The 17,307-nt window shown below is 38.7% G+C and overlaps 1 pseudogene; it reads left to right on the forward strand.

Moving 5' to 3' along the window:
* Positions 1-272: 272 nt before the first annotated feature.
* On the forward strand, positions 273-1,881 carry LOC118011597 (annotated as a pseudogene).
* The last annotated feature ends 15,426 nt before the right edge of the window (positions 1,882-17,307 follow it).

Genomic DNA, 17,307 nt, shown 5'->3' on the forward strand with positions numbered 1-17,307 from the left:
AAAGGAGAGAAGGGAGGGAAGAGAGACTAAATGAGAAAGAGAAGCCCTATAATATTCGGATATCCTGTATAATTAAAAATTTGCATTAATTTAGACATATTATAAAGACATGTTCTCAAAAAAACACTAAAGAAATTTAGAAATGTTAAGAAAAACAAAACACTGAATAAAATAATTATTACAATATTAAAAAAATCTTTAGCTTTTTCGCATCGGGTTTGCTGCCAGAACACAGGTGTCATGAAAACCACCACTCAACCTAAACCAAAACGGGAAAGGAAAAGACTCACATCAACATCATCATCACTGGACACGTAGATTCGGGCAAGTCTACCACTACTGGTCATCTGATCTACAAATGTGGTGGGATTGACAAATGAACTATTGAAAAATTTGAGAAGGAGGCTGCTGAGACGGGAAAGGGCTCCTTCAAGTATGCCTGGGTCTTGGATAAACTGAAAGCTGAACGTGAACGTGGTATCACCACTGATATCTCCCTGTGGAAATTCGAGACCAGCAAGTATTAGGTGACCATCACTGATGCCCCAGGACACAGAGACTTTATCAAAAACATGATTACAGGCACATCTCAGGCTGACTGTGCTGTCCTGATTGTTGCTGCTGGTGTTGGTGAATTTGAAGCTGGTATCTCCAAGAATGGGCAGACCCGTGAGCATGCCCTTCTGGCTGACATACTGGGTGTAAAACAACTAATTGTTGGTGTTAACAAGATGGATTCCACTGAGCCACCCTACAGCCAGAAGAAATACGAGGAAATCGTTAAGGAAGTCAGCACCTACATTAAGAAAATTGGCTACAACCCCGATAGAGTAGCATTTGTGCCAATTTCTGTTTGGAATGGTGACATGCTGGAGCCAAGTGCTAACATACCTTGGTTCAAGGGATGGAAAGTCACCCATAAAGATGGGAATGCCAGTGGAACCACACTGCTTGAAGCTCTGGATTGCATTCTGCCACCAACCTGTCCAACTGACAAGCCCTTGTATCTGCCTCTCCAGGACGTCTACAAAATTGGTGGTATTGGTACTGTCCCTGTGGACCGAGTGGAGACTGGTGTCCTTTTTTTTTTTTTTTAGTTTTTTTTTTTTTATTTATTTATTGAGAGAGATAACGATAGAGAGAGAGCATGAGGGGGGGAGAGTCAGAGGGAGAAGCAGACTCCCTGATGAGCAGGGAGCCCGATGCGGGACTCGATCCCGGGACTCCAGGATTATGACCCGAGCCGAAGGCAGTTGCCTAAACAACTGAGCCACCCAGGTGCCCGACACTGGTGTTCTTAAACCTGACATGGAGTCACCTTTGCTCCAGTCAATGTTACAACTGAAGTCTGTTGAAATGCACCATGAAGCTTTGAGTGAGGCTCTTCCTGGGGACAACGTGGGCTTCAATGTCAAGAACATATCTGTCAAAGATGTTCATCATGGCAGTATGGCTGGTGACAGCAAAAATGACCCACCAATGGAAGCAGCTGGCTTCACAGCTCAGGTGATTATCCTGAACCATCCAGGCCAAATCAGTGCTGGATATGCCCCTGCGCTGGATTGTCACAGAGCTCACATTGCTTGCACGTTTGCTAAGCTGAAGAAGAAGGCAGATCATCATTCTGGAAAAAAGCTGGAAGATGGTCCCAAGTTCTTGAAATCTGGTGATGCTGCCATTGTTGATATGGTTCCTGGCAAGCCTATGTGTGTTGAGAGCTTCTCTGACTATCCTCCTCTGGGCCATTTTACTGTTCATGACATGAGACAGACGCTTGCTGTGGGTGTCATCAAAGCAGTGGACAAGAAGGCAGCTGGAGCTGGCAAGATCACCAAGTCTGCCCAGAAAGCTCAGAAGCCTAAATGAATATATTCTCCAATACCTGCCACCCCAGTCTTAATCAGTGGTAGAAGAACGGTCTCAGAACCGTTTGTGTCAATTGGCCATTTAAGTTTAATAGTAAAAGACTGGTTAATGATAACACTGCACTGTAAAACCTTTAGAAGGAAAGGAGAATGGTGTGGGGGGGGGGGCATTTTAAGTTATTAGTTTTTAAAATCAGTACTTTTTAATGGAAACAACTTGACCAAAAATCTGTCACAGAATGTTGAGACCCATTAAAACAAAAGTTTAATGAGGAAAAAAAAAAAAAAACCTTAAGGGGGGATTTTCACTAATTAAAGGAAATAATATATATTTGGTCTTGATGTTAAGACTATTCTCCTTGGGGCACCTGGCTGGCTCAGTCTGTGGGGCATGCAACTCGATCACAGGGTTGTAAGTTTGAGCCCCACTTTGGGGGTAGAGATTATTTTAAAAATAAAAGTAATATAACCTTTTAAAAGAGAATATTCTCCTTAAAGTGACCCAATCATAATGCAAGTTGAGATCCTGAATACATGGAAATGTATTTGCTGTCACACCTGAATTATGTTCCACACATATAATGGAATTATAGTTTAGTTACATGCAACCTATATGCAAAGCAACAGCTTTTCTTAGATCTCTGAGGTCACCTTTCTATTTTCTCTTCAAGTTCTCATCTATTTCATGCATTATTTGTTTCACCCAGCATTAGCTGTGTCATTCGTTCAACTGTTTTTCAGAAGTCCCATCACCAGCAGCCATTTGTGTTGTATTTGTCACCCGTATGTGAAGTGAGACTTGTAAAACATAGGATTTTAGCTGAGTACATTACCACCCTCAATAATACAAGACTTCTATTAGTAAAGAGGAAAGGGAAATGACTATCATTTAGGCAGCTAGTAGTCTACCCATCTATATGCCACAAAATTAACTACACAGCTAATTATAGTTTTTGAAATTATATATGCTCATATATATGTCTGGATCTTTTCTAATAGGTTCAGGATCAATTACCATTCAGTGACAGTGTCTCAGTGGCTTTCACATAATCCTTAAAATAATTCTGTGAACTAAAGATTCTCATCAGTTTGCAGATTAAAATACAGAAGTTTAGCATGATAAAAGAACTTGCCCAAGGCTATAAGACTAGGAAATAACAGAATTAGACTCAAATGCAGATCACAGCGATTCTGATTTCAGGGTTATTTCCATGCTATCACCTCCTCCAGTAACCCTTTCTGCCACAGGTTAAATTTCCTTCTCAGATTCTGTCTTCAATGGAAAATTATATACATTTATATCCAAATGCCACCTCATCTACCTGCCTTAGTTAGCTCAAGCCCATTAGCTAAAATAGAAAATGTTCATCAATTTTACCCAATATTAAGAAACAACCTAAAGGGCCATATATCAAAATGTAGAACAATATCCAGTCATAAGTACAACAGACCTAAAGCTATGTCCTACAGCACAGAGAAATGTAGGAAGTGAACACTTAATTTCTACTGACGTAAATATCCTCTGCAATTCACTCATTTTTTATTCATTTTTTCAACATGTACTACCAATAAGGTGAATCTTTGTTTTGAAAAAGCAGCCAGATATAATGCAGCATGTCTCAAAAGCTTCTATAAATATAGACTGAATGCATAGAGATTGAATTCCTTGCTCTTCAGTACCCAGAAGCATCTGAGTACTCACATTTCATGAACACAACTTTCTTTGAAGCATTCCAATTTTTAATACAAAAATCAAATAAAATAGTCATGCATGGTGCAGCTGGAGGGGAACATTAATTAAAAAAGCGTATCTGTTGCAGCAGAATCCAACCTCAGAACAGCTGTCTGTGAAGTCTGCTCCAAGACAGATTCTAAATACAAGATGAGCGCAACACAATATGGAAGACAGGGTAAGATCTTAAGGGGGGGAACTAATAATGGAAGACTACCAGAAACCTGATCTCTTCAGAGGAGTAGTTAATAGTGATTAACACTAAGATCATTAGGAAAAGTGTTAAGCAATTTAAGAGTAATGTCTAAGACAAAAGAAACAGATATATTAAGTCCCAAACATTAAACAAAACACTGCATCAGTCCTGTTAGAGATTGCATACAAAAATGAAAGCAGAAATATCAAGAAAAGAGAAATTTTAAAACTGAAAACAAGATGTTAGAAAGATCATCAGGGCTCCTGACTTCAGCTCAGGTCATGATCTGGGGGTCCTGGGATCCTGCACTACTCGTCCCTTCTCCCTCTCCCCTCCCCTCTGTACCTCCCCCCAAGCTCGTGCTCTCTCTCTCAAATAAATAGATAAAATCTATTAAAATTTTTTTTAATGAATAAAAAATTAAAAAATAAAAAGCCAACTTCATCTTCATTGTAATAAGAAAAAGGATACTACCAGAAATGAAAACTACAAAGAGAATATATACCAAAACAGTGATATTTGGATCCTAAGGAGAACGTTGGTGAGGGGGGACATAGAACCCTCAGACACTGATCAAGAAACAGGATTCCTGCTTAATAAAGCACAGTACGGAAGGCCTGTCTCGTGATTCTTTGTTAGTAATGAAATCTAAGTCTGTGGACCGAGCATGGGAAAAGGCAGATAATGTCCCCCAAGAGACCCAACCTGAAACCAAAGAACAGCAGGAGAGGTGAAGTTGAAGGTGAAACAGACATGCCATTTCTAATTGTGTATGACCTGTCCTGGGAACCTAGAGGGACCTTCTGGAGGTGAGGCACTGCCAAGAAGGAGGAGAGAGTCATCCCCCGGTCACAGCACAGGGAGTGTAACTAGATGGGCATTGCTATGAGCCACACAGAGATGGAGAGCGATGTGTTCCCCAGCAAAGAGTATTCTTAAAAAGATTCAGTGAGGAGATACCGAAGAAAACAAATCCAAATAGAAATTTAATGCTATTTCACCTTCCTACCCATCCTCAAAACACATTTGAAAATAGCCTGTCTCAAAGGGAAGTAATAATGAGAAAAGAACTAGCTATGAATTTATGAATAGAAGCTACAAAGCAAAAAGAGGAAAGGAATATAAGTACAGATGAAGCACACAGAGCCTAACAGAAACTATTTAAGGAATTGGACAAACATATCTCCATACTCAAGCAGATTATAAACATGATTTCAAAAAATTAAGAAGGGCGAAAAATATAGATTAGATATTCAAATAACAGGAGGAAAAAATATTTTTTTAAAAAAATTTTTTAAAAAGAAGAAATAAAGGGAAAAGAAAATGGAGCTGATACTTTTTAAAAAAAATTTTTTTTGGAAATTACCCTAAGGGCATACAGCAAATGGAGAACAAGACATTTATTTAAGAAAACCTACTACATCTTGGTAAGAACAGTGAGAATTTGTGGCACTTGAGCCATCACCTGCTACCTCCATACCTATGCCCAGTTCAATGTGACAAGAAGCTCCACTCCAGCTCACAGGCAAGGTCTATAGTATCTCACACCACTAGGGCTAGCCCATCAGTATTTCTTATTCCCTCCCAATTTCACATTGCAGAGCCTAAATTGCCGGTGAGTTCAGCCAAAGAGGCTCCCCACTTCCCCCCAGCCACAGGGGAATCATAACAGGCTCAATATCAGGCACAGCAGGTGCCTGAGAATACCGGGGACCCAATCACCCTCATCCCAGTTCACACAGAGCATCAAAGTTCCAGACCAGGAGAAGCTGAGAAGACCAGAGGCTCCTGCTTCTACCTAGTGCCCTGCTGATGAATCAGGAATGCCATCCTAAGAAAAAAGACTGTCCCCACCACCCGCTCTGCCGCAATGGCTCAGAGATTTTGCCCAGGGGAGATGCTGGCCATAAGAACAGAGAGGTTCTATGCTCTACTCAAAAAAAAATCTAACATTATTTGAAACAAAGTATAGGGAAGTTCAAGCCTCTCCAAACACTCTTCACAACAGTGGAGATTTTGGTAGTAAATAATTCAGAGGAGGCTGAGAGCTCCACAAAAGCAACAAGCTAAACTAGAGGTCAGCTAGATTACCAGATAGAACCAGGGAAAGAGATAGCTAAGGAGAGCCCTCCTATGGTCAGAACAAACCTCAAAGACTGGCAAGACTGGCATAAAACTACCCCTGAAAATGGCTCCAAAACTAATTGGATACGTTGTAGTGCAATCTATGCCCCAGGGCATTGCTGAAAACAAAACAGCAATCCCTCCAACTAGAGGAGCTATTAGGTGGGCGTGCCCTCTGTGGAGTAACACCAGAAGCTTCACACTGGGAGTGAGGGGAACAGACTTCACTACCACAGTCCAGACCAGTCACCGAACAAATAAACAAGCAAACAACAACAACCACTGCGGACGGGGGAATCAATAGCCTAAGTTGCTAAAATATATTCTCGAAAATGCCCAGTTTTTAACAACAACAACAACAAAATTATGAAACATTCAAAGAAACAGGAATGTTTCTTTTTATGTGCCCCAAATACAGGGAGGAAAAAAGCAGACAATAGAAACTGCATGCAACTAGGTGTTATACGCAAACAATGAACCATGGAACACTACATCAAAAACTAATGATGTAATGTATGGTGATTAACATAACATAATAAAATAAAATAAAATAAAAAGAAAGAAACTGCATGCAAAAGGGAAGGGCCCAGATGTCTGACTTGACAAGGACTTTAAAAGTTACTATAAGGGGCGCCTGGGTGGCTCAGTCGTTAAGCGTCTGCCTTTGGCTCAGGTCATGATCCCAGGGTCCTGGGATGGAGCCCCGCATCGGGCTCCCTGATCGGTGGGAAGCCTGCTTCTCCCTCTCCCACTCCCCCTGCTTGTGTTCCCTCTCTCACTGTGTCTCTCTCTGTCAAATAAATAAATAAAAATCTTTAAAAAAATAAAAAATAAAAGTTACTATAAATATGTTCCAAAAAAAAAAAAGAAATATAGATACATTAACAATGTTGAAAGCCACAGTTCAGGAAATAAAAAATACCAAAAATTCATAATTTTTTAAAAAAACTATGGGCATACAGGACAACTTGATGAAATCACACAGAACTAAAAGATTAAAAAATAATAAAAGACAAGAGATTTTGCCATACATACATAACTAAATTCTCTGAAGAAGAGAATAAGAAAAAGGCAAACAAAAAAAATGAACAGAAATAGGAGAAAAGTTGCCTGAAATAAAGTAGATGTGAATCTTCTGTTTAAAAAAGACTTGTCATGTTTCAAGAAAAACTAACAGAAGCAACACCAGTCGTATGTGGTACAGTTACTGAACTTAAAGGAAAATAAAATGATCATATGGACAGTCACATTCTCTGAGTGAGAGAAAAATATAGTTTAACAATAAAGGTATTATTCATAAAACCCTTCAATTTGAAAATTTCAAAATAATTGTTTTTTAAAGATTTTATTTATTTGACAGAGAGAGAGAGAGCACAGCAGGGGACCAGCAGGCAGAGGGAGAGGGAGAAGTAGGCTCCCCGAGCAAGGAGCCAGATGCGGGGCTGGACCCTGGGATCATGACCTGAGCTGAAGGCAGATGCATAACAACAGAGCCACCTAGGCACCCCTGAAAATTTCAAAATAATTTCTAAGTAACTTAAGATAAAGAGGAACTTATAATTGAATTTCTAGGTATTGGCATAAGAATAGACAATGATCAATGAAATGGAATGAAGTTCGCAGAAATAAACCCATACATCTATAGACAATTGATTTTCTTTTTTTTTTTTTTTTAAAGATTTTATTTATTTATTTGACAGAGAGAGAGATAGCGAGAGCAGGAACACAAGCAGGGGGAGTGGGAGAGGGAGAAGCAGGCTTCCCGCCGAGCAGGGAGCCTGATCCCGGGGACCCTGGGATCATGACCTGAGCCGAAGGCAGACGCTTAACGACTGAGCCACTCAGGCACCTGACAATTGATTTTCTACAAGGGTGCACGACTATTCAATGGGGAAAAGAATATTCTCTTCCACAAATAATGCTGGGACAACTCAATATCCAAATGCAAAAGAATGAAGTCTTTACCCTCACACTCTACGTAAAAATTAACTCAAAATGGATTATACCTATATATAAGAGTTAAAAGGACAAAACTGTTAGAAGAAAGCAGGGTCAATCTTCCAGACTTTGGATTTGGCAATGGTTTCTTAAACAGAACACCAAAAGCATAGGCCAAAAAAAAAAAAAAAGAAAGAAAGAAAGAAACTGGACTTCATCAGAATTAAAAACTTTTGTCCATCAAAAAGAAAACTCATGCAACGAGAGAAAATATTTTAAAACAATACATCTGGTAAAGGTCTAGTTTCCAGAGAATAAAAAGGACTCTTAAAACTCAACAATTAAAAAAAAAAAGCCAAAGAACCTAATTTAACAGTGGGCAAAGGACTTGACTAGACATTTCTCCAAAGAAGATACAAATGGCCAATAAGCTCATGAAAAAATGTTCAACATTACTGGTCATGAGGGAAATGGAAATCACACCCACAACGAGATACCACTTCACACACATTAGGATGGCTAGAATAAAGCAGACAATAACAAGTGTTGATGAGGATGTGGGGAAACTGAAACCCTCATACATTTACTACTGGGAATGTAAAGTGGTATACCCTCTGTGAAAACAGTTTGGGGGTTCCTCAGTAAGTTAAACAGAGACTTGCCATATGACTCAGCAATTCTACTTCAAAAGAATTGAAAACAGATGTTCAAACAAAAACTTTTATATGAATATTAATAGAAGTACTATTCACAATAGCCAAAAGGTAGAAAAGCCCAAGTGTCCATCATTGGACTGATGAATGGGTAAACAAAATGTAATATTCATACAATAGAATATTATTCAGCTATAAAAGGGAATGAAGTTCAGATACATGCTACAACATGGATGAACCTTGAAAACATTAGGTTAAGTGAAAAAAATTAAGACACAAAACGCCACATATTGTATGATTCCATTTATATGAAATATCCAGAATTAAGGGACTCCATTGAGGTCAGAAGGAAAGTGAGAGAAGACTAGACAAATTTCCATGTTCCATTTTGTCTACATAATCAGACATTTGGAGTAGTTTGTACAAAAGATCCCTTCCAGGACGAGCATTTGTCATCATTCTGTACATTAGTACCATCACCATTAACAAGTCTTTTTTTCTTTCTTTCTTTTAAGAAATTAAGATCACCTCACATAGGAGTTCCATTTTATACTCTTAGCCTCAAAGAAACATTGGAGGTGTGGGCAGATTGCAAATATGAATCTCATCCGTTGTTAGGTGATCATGAGGTAGAGTAGTTGGTAATTTTTCTCATATGGTTTCTCCTTCTTCCCCCATGCAAGTGCTTCAATCTCTAAGAAACTTGCCTTCTTAAAAAAAAAAAAAAAAAAAAAAAAAAAAAACTTGCCTTCTTTCTCTTGATACTTTTCTTTACTCCCTAACTGCTTGAATATAATGGAAATATGAGCCTGACTTGAATGGTGAAAAAAGTCACTGTTGCAAAAAAAAATCACTCTTGCTTGGTTTATGCACTTGACAGCATAGAAATGCAAAAGGGAAAACTGATAAGCTAACACATTTTAGTTAAATCAGAAAGTCCATTTTCACCAATTCTACTCTTACGAGGTCTGTCCCCATGGGTTGCAGATCTTATAATGCAACAAACACCTAGCCTGGTACAAAGATAGCTCTGGATTTAGTCAAAGGAGACCGTGTGCCTCTACTTCATCCCCAAATTATCAAAGTCTCAACCAAGAGGTTGGCTTTGGTCAAACACAGAATGTTCACTTTTGCTGCCTCCCAGGAAAATGACCTAGTTTGTATTTGTGATGAGGCTGTGGAAAGAGCCTGTGGCTTCTCCCCTTTTACTTTTCAAAGGCTCTCTGACACTCACCAGGCTCTACAATAGCGCTCAGTTCCAACCCGTTAGATCTGAGACAACTTTACAAAGCCACATGAGGAAGACAGAGAACAACAGTCCCAGTTTCCCTTTTGCTCTGTGGACAAAAATAAAATAGAATCATCTCAGAGGGTGGAAAAACCACATGAACTTGGACTGCTCAAATGATCCAGCGCATCCCAGACGACCTGAAACCAACAAGCATCATGCAGCACTGGTTATTTATAAGACACAGTCAGGTCAGAAAAAAAGCAACCTAAGCTCATGAAGAAAGCCTGCACCACTGCTGGTGCCAGGCCGGTGCACTGCTCTGCAACGTTCTCGTGCCATTGTTTTGTGATGAATGCACACAGCTCGCGCAGCTTTTCATCGGCTCTTAAATCCACTGCTGCTCAAGCATGAAATATCTTTGGGTTCCATTAAAAAAAAATAAATGTGCTAACAAGCTGTTAAACCACATTTTACAACAAACGCATCAAACTGATGACTTAGCTTCAAAAATATGAACTAACCGGAATAATAAAGGCTTTGTAGAACTTGGATAAATGAAGTGATTACCTCACAGTGAGGGAAATCTGTGGGGCACATCCATGTAATCAAAAAAATAAGTTCCTGGTCCTCAGAGGAGAATTCAAAAACGCTCTGCCTCGCCTCCTGACAGTCCTGAGCCCAAAGGGTTTGGACAGGAGGAAAAACAACACAGGTACAAAAAAAGCAGCGGGCGGGGGTGGGAGAAAGAAAGAAATTCAGTCAGTTCTTTGATTAACAAGACTTCTTGCTGGACTTAAGTACAAACAGCTGCCTGGACTCCAACAGCCAAGCCTAAATCTAAACACTCCACTGTTTACATAACCCAAACTTAATCAAGCAACCATATAATCCACCAATTTAAAGTATCCCTAAGAGTTTCAATGTCATGTTGGTTTTCTCAAAAGCCAGTCCGTCAACAAGCGGTTTTAAAAATGCTAGCGCTTCCAGCCCCATCTCCAGCCTTGCAGCTTCTCCTGCACGATCATCCTGCAGGGCTGTTCGGGGAAGAATACTTAGATGACTTGGGATTATAAACCATTTCCTGTTATTCTTCTGTTGGCATCGTGCACAGCACTTGTATAATAAATCCAGAATCCAGACTGTCTGTTTTTCCAAGTTTGGTCTGATAGGGTTTAATATGATAGCGATGTTGTTGCTGAGAAGGAAATACCTTTCTTTATTCTCCCTTGGTACTAAATTCCATAGAAGGTGTGCTCTGAGAGAGTCAGCTAAAGGTAATTTTCATGAGGAAAAGGATGAGAAAAGGGAAATTATGAGAAAGATACCAAAAAAGAAAAATGCTCATGAATGTTGAGCTAAATGAGGCTGAAAAGTCAAATGCCAACAGAAGCCAGTAACAGAGCAAAAGTAAGAGAAGCCAGCTGGGCCTCGGTGTGGGGGAATAAATACAGATGCGGACTGGGGTAAATCAAGAGTTCATGTACCCCACCTAAAGAAGGTATATGCTACCTAGCTCCAATTCATTTATTAATACCTGTACTGAGCTATAATTCACATACTGTGCATTCAAATTATACAAGCCACTAATTTTTTAGTATAACCACAGGTTTATGCAACTATTACCACAATAGCTTTTAGAACATTGTCATCTGCCAAGGAAACCCTGTACCCTTTAAAATCACTCATTTCCCTCCAAACGCGCACCCCCCCCCCCCCTTAGCCCTGGGACAACCACGAATCCACTTTCTGTATCTATAGATTTGCCTATTCTGGACTTTTCATAGAAACGGAACCATATAATATGTGGTCTTTTGTGACTGGTTTCTTTCCCTTAGCATAATGTTTTCAAGGGCTCCAACTCATTTTTGCCACATATATGGAGCTAATCTGGCCAGATCTTCCAGATTATAAGAGAAGTTGGGAATCTGGATTCTTACATGAAATTTCCCAATGTTTAAATACTGGCCACAAATTTAAATTAAACACAAACTGTACAGGCTCCCCCTAGGGCAGGCCAAACAAATATATCAACACACTGGATTCACACATGGACCACCATTTTGTTTCTTCTGGGGTTCCTAAGACAAAGGGAGGGAAAAATAAAGAATGAGTCAAGATTAAAGAAAGCAAGAGAGGGTCAAACTCACCCAGGCAAGGAATGAAGACAGGGAGGACTGGAGAGAAGAAATCAGGGACTTCTCAATAGAGATGACCAGATTCATCTTCTGAATCTGGTCAGCAGCCCAAGAAAAGCTCAACAGATTCCTCAAACTTCCACAGCCTCAGCCGGGTTTCTCTTGTTCTGGCCTGGGAGCAAGCCATCTGGGACGTCAGAGAGTGAGCTCACTTTGTCACCCTCATAGACCCTGAAAAAACTAACTCAGATTGTCTCTAGAGAGAATTGAGAGAATCTAGCACCTTTAATGGGATAATTCATTAAAATACTCATTTGTGTTTCCCATTCTCCCTCCCCACCACAGGCATAATGCACATACACACAGACACATGCACACCCCTCATACTGGCCAGGCCCTTTCTGCGCTCTTGCCTTCAGGGATGCTTAGGTTTATGTGGCAGCTGAAAAGGGAAGTCGTTCCAGATGATCTAATTATCCTTGTAAAACCTAAATTCTTGAAGTAATAATGCTAGATGTTCAGTGCACAGGGGAGAAGAGAGAAGAAAGTTTCTAAATAAGGGAGAAGCCAAAGGAGTGGAGGAAGAAAGACTTCCTCAGACCAGGAAAAGTGGAGCTAGTCGCTGGTTCCAGGAGAAGCCCGTATCACCTGCACATGCTGAGAGCAACATGGGAAGACTTCAGAGAAGAATGTCTGCTTATCTAGAAGGATAAGGCTGAAGCTGGATATTGGGGTTACTAATGTGGATAAAGAATTCTCTTAAATTTATCACAGAAGGAGTAAAAGTGTGTTTTTCAAATCCCATGAGGGCTTAGCCAGATGAGAACATCAGCAATGATCTTTACAGCCTGGAACTGAGAGGGCTCTTGGCTCTACTTCTGGATTAATGTACCAAATCCTGGGAAGAAGATTATTTCAATACTACTACAGCTGACTTGTTGGACATCTATTTCTCTAGGAATAGAAATCCCCTTTCCCAGGCCCACCAAATTCAACCCTCTGTCAAGACTGAGTTCTTCATAGGACAACTTTATAGGGCTGGGCAAACTATCTGTGTGAGTTTGGGGAGAGAAACAGTGAACTGAACCATATTTGAAGGCCTGTCACCTTCTACTCAATGACCCTAATAAGTCTGACACTGAGGACACCAGTGATTTTCTTCACTATCTGGGATTTACTGTCTTTAGGAATTTCCTCCTGTAGGTTTGCACTGAGTTTAACTTGGGTAAAATTCAAGGCATTTTAAAGGTGTTTATTGTCTACAAATCATGTGCCAAGATAAGGTCAAGGAAGGCATGAACTCTGCCCCAAGAAAAGTCACAGTGAGACAAGAACTATATACATTTCACTACAATTTGATTAGTGGATATCATTAACACTAGCCAAGTGCTAATAAGGTACATTCCACTAAAAAGAACCTAGGATGTTATCCCCAAATAAAAATCTTACCAAGTAATATTTTAAAGTTTATTAAACTTAACCATTTTTTAATAAGGAAGAATTAGAATTACTACCATAGACAAGTTGAACAAAAAAACAGAATTGAATGAATAGTTGCATATCTTTAAACCATGTAGGTATAGTATATATCTTTATTGTAAGAATATATTGAACATCAGGGGGCCTGGGTGGCTCAGTTGGTTAAGTGTCAGACTCTTGATTTCAGCTCAGGTCATGATCTCAGGGTCGTGAGATCAAGCCCCATGTCGGGCTCTGCACTCAGTGGGGCGTCTGCTTGAGATTCTCTCTCTGCCTTTCCCTCTGCTCCTCCCCAGCTCATGTGCTCAGTCTCTCTCTAAAATAAACAAATAAATCTTTAAAAAAATATATATATTGAACACTGAGTAAACTTAAGTTCATATTGGGTTATAATGGAAATGTCAAGAAATGACAAAATATAGAAATTGCAGAGGCCATAGTCTCTGGAAGCAACAAGTTGTTTTTTTGTTTTTATTTTTGTTTTTTATTAAAGGTTGGAAATTCAAAAGCACCTTCCTAAATAAATCTGGGCCAAAGAAGGAAATCAAAAGTACAATTTATAGTATGATAAAAATGACAGTTTAAATCAGTGAGGGAAGTTATAAGTAAATGGTTCGGGGACATTGATTAACTTTGGAAATACATAACGTATATTAAAAATTATTTCAGAATGATTAAAAGTTTAAATGTAGATTGATATCATAAAAGAAATGAAGGAAGATATCAGTGAATATTTAGCTCATTACAAATTGGGGGAGATTTCTCCAAACAGGGAAGAAAAAGGAAGACATCATTAAAAATGAGTATTTTAATTACATACAGACTTAAAAGTTCTATATATCATAAAAAAAAAATTTTTAATTTTTGAACATTTTTTTGCAACATAATGACAAAGAGTTAACATCCTTTATATATAAAATAGCACATAAACCAACTAGAAAAAGATGAAGGCCCCCCCAAAAGATAAAAGATAGGCACCAACATAAAAAGAGGCTATAACAGTGGTACAGTTTTCTGGTTCTTTTGTTATTAGTCTAAGATACTTTTTCTCTTTTCAGGAAAAACATCAGTCAGTGCTTTAGTAGGTCATATGACCACAGAGAGATGATTATGTAAAACTGCTTGCTAAGTGGAATCTGTCCCTTGCTGCCTATGATAGGGCAGATGAACTGCCTGAGAGGTTGGAGAGAAAGGTGGCCAAGTGTGGGCTCTTATCCCTCATTTTACTTTGACAACAGTACCTTACATTAATGTTCTTTTTTTATGAGCTATAAAAACAAACAGCAACAGCCAACAAACATGAGGAAACCTATTAAAACTCGTTAGTACTAGGGCACCTGGGTGGCTCAGTTGGTTAAGCGACTGCCTTCGGCTCAGGTCATGGTCCTGGAGTCCCAGGATCGAGTCCCGCATCAGGCTCCCTGCTCGGCGGGGAGTCTGCTTCTCCCTCTGACCCTCCCCCCTCTCGTGCTCTCTCACTCTCATTCTCTCTCTCTCATATAAATAAAATCTTAAAAAAAAAAAATTAAAAAAAAAAAACTCGTTAGTACTAAAAATCAAATTCAAATCAAGACAAGCTGATATCACATACCACAAACTTTAAACTGTTCACCTGGATAGAAAAAGCACATTCTAACATGGACAGCTGATGGCTGCACAGTTTGGACAACTTTTCCACAGGACAATTTAACAATATATATCAAAAGACTTAAAAATGTTTACCCCATTTTGTACAATTTATATCTGGAAATTAATTTTAAGGCAATAATCCTAATCTACACTAAGCTGCATGTACAAGGACATATATTATTATGCAACTTATAACAACAAAAATTGAAATAATCTAGATAACTAAGAGGGGACTGGTTAAATAAAATATATGCACATGATGAACTGACCTATAGTTATTAGTATCATTTTCTAAAAGAATATATGACATACAAAAATACTCATGATTAAGTTAGGATATAAAACCTTGTATGTAAAGGATCTTGATTTTATTTAAAACAAACACCTAAGTTTGTGCCTTGTGGTAAAAAAAAACTAGAAGGATATATATGAGAATGTCAGTGGTAGTTCTCAAAGTAGAGGGAATTCGGGAATAATAACATTTATTTTCATATTTTTCTCTATTTTTATATTTAGCTATTTATGCCAAATATTTTTTATATTTATCTGCATATGCCCAAGTGTCCAAATGCATATACTATTATGATTTTATCACTTAAAAAATTTACAAATAAAATACTATTTAGAAAAGATGAAAATAATCATAGTACTATCAAAACTCATAAGAAGCAACTAAAGTTCATTTTGGAGAAAAATGTGTAACATTAATTATTTTAAGAAATTTTTAAAAATGAAAATCAGTGAAATATGAATTCAAAGCAAGTATTTGTAAGAAGAACAAACTCTTCTAACAGCAAGAGAAAAAGAGGTGAAAAAAAAAGAAAAACAGAAATCAACAAATTAAACAGGAGAATTAATATCTACAAAAGCTCCTTTTCTTGAAAAAGAAAGATTATTCCTATTCTATAAATCAGCCATCTCTACTTTTGTTTTTAGTTAAGGAATGCCTAGAACCAGTTTGATTCTGTTTTTTTTGTTTTGTTTTGTTCTGTTTTTAAAGATGTACTTACTTATTTGAGAGACAGAGAGAGAGAGAGAACCCATGATTCAGGGTAGGGGCAGAGGGAGAGAATCTGAAGCAGACTCCCCACTGAGCCAGGAGCCAGGCCAGGGCTCAATCCTAGGACCTATGAGATCATGACCTGAGCCAAAACCAAGAGTCGGACGCTTAACCAACTGGAGCTACCCAGGTGCCCCCAGTTTGATTGCTTTTTTTTTCACAATTTAATTGTATTTTCCCCAACTTTTATTTGAAAACTATCAAACCCACAGAAAAGTTGAAAGAACAGTACCTGAAAGCATGAACCAAAGACATGCTGATAACACCTTCCAATCCCTGGTGGTTTCTAGTTCTCTGGTTTTGTGGGCTTTGGGGAGGAAGGTAAAGTCTTGGCCTCCACAATGTGGTAAGTCAAATGAAGAACTCTGAAGGGAGCTGGTACCCCAATAGGAACCAAGAATTCCCTCAGATAGAGCCTCAAGTATCTCAAATATCAGGAGATCACAATCAAAAATAACAAAACATACAAAGAAATAAATCACCCCAAGCAGAGGGTTAGCAAGGAAAACACACATACAATTATACACACACAATCTGGCCCCAAAAGATGAAGAATGTTAGAATTATCAAGAAAGAAAGAGAGAGAAGAGAGAAATATATGGGTGTGTCAAAATTATCTGAAGCAAACGACCAGTTCAAGTTGACAAAGAAAGGTTATAAAAATAAAAAACATTACCATCCAAATTAGAAAATCAATGAACACATAGACTGAATAGAAAATAAATTAAAAGACTTTTTAAAGATTTTATTTATTTATATGACAGAGAGAGAGACAGCGAGAGAGGGAACACAAGCAGGGGGAATGGAGAGAAGCAGGCCTCCCGCCGAGCAGGGAGCCCCATGCGGGGCTCAAACCCAGGACCCTGGGAGCAGACACTTAGTGACTGAGCCACCCAGGCACCCCTAAAAGACATTTCTTAAAAAGCCACCAAGAATGCAGTACAGAGAGAGAAGTGGTCAGAAAATGAAACAACTGCCGGGGCACTGGGAAAATATAAGGAAGTCTAACATATATTTGATCCAAGCTCCAGAAAGACAAGATAGAAAGAGTAAGGAATAAGTAATATTCAAGAAATAAAATCTGATACATTTTGAAAATAATGAGGGACATACTTCCTCAGATTCATGAAGCTGAGGGTATCTCAAAAAAGAATAATTAAATGAAATACACAGCCAGATCTATCACAGTTAAATTGCAGGTCACTAAAATTAAAAACCTTAAAAGTAACTGGGGGTAGGTGGGGTGTGTTGTGCATAGGAAAAAG

This window comes from Mirounga leonina, unplaced genomic scaffold (assembly GCF_011800145.1).
Source record: "Mirounga leonina isolate KUSES-001 unplaced genomic scaffold, KU_Mleo_1.0 Mir_150, whole genome shotgun sequence".
Classification (NCBI taxonomy): domain Eukaryota; kingdom Metazoa; phylum Chordata; class Mammalia; order Carnivora; family Phocidae; genus Mirounga; species Mirounga leonina.